Genomic DNA, 354 nt, shown 5'->3' on the forward strand with positions numbered 1-354 from the left:
TTATGGGCGTGAGCCACCACGCCCAGCCAAAAGCACAGGCTTGTTAAAAAAATTAAAAAGAAATACATTTTTAAAAATGATAGCAGCTGGTGCAGTGCTGAGTACCTGCAATCCCAGCACTTTGGGAGGCCAAGGTGGGGAGATTACTTGAGGCCAGGAGTGTGAGACCAGACTGGGCAACATAGCGAGATCCCGTCTCTACAAAAAATAAAAAAAAATTAGCCGGGCCTTGTGGCACATGCTCCTGTAGTCCCAGCTACTTGGGAGGCTGAGGCGGGAGGATCGTTTGAGCTCGGGAGTTCAAGGTCGCAGTGAGCTGTGACCCGGCAACTGCACTCCAGCCTGGGTGACAGA

Source organism: Propithecus coquereli, unplaced genomic scaffold (assembly GCF_000956105.1).
Source record: "Propithecus coquereli isolate 6110/MARCELLA unplaced genomic scaffold, Pcoq_1.0 Scaffold164, whole genome shotgun sequence".
Classification (NCBI taxonomy): Eukaryota; Metazoa; Chordata; class Mammalia; order Primates; family Indriidae; genus Propithecus; species Propithecus coquereli.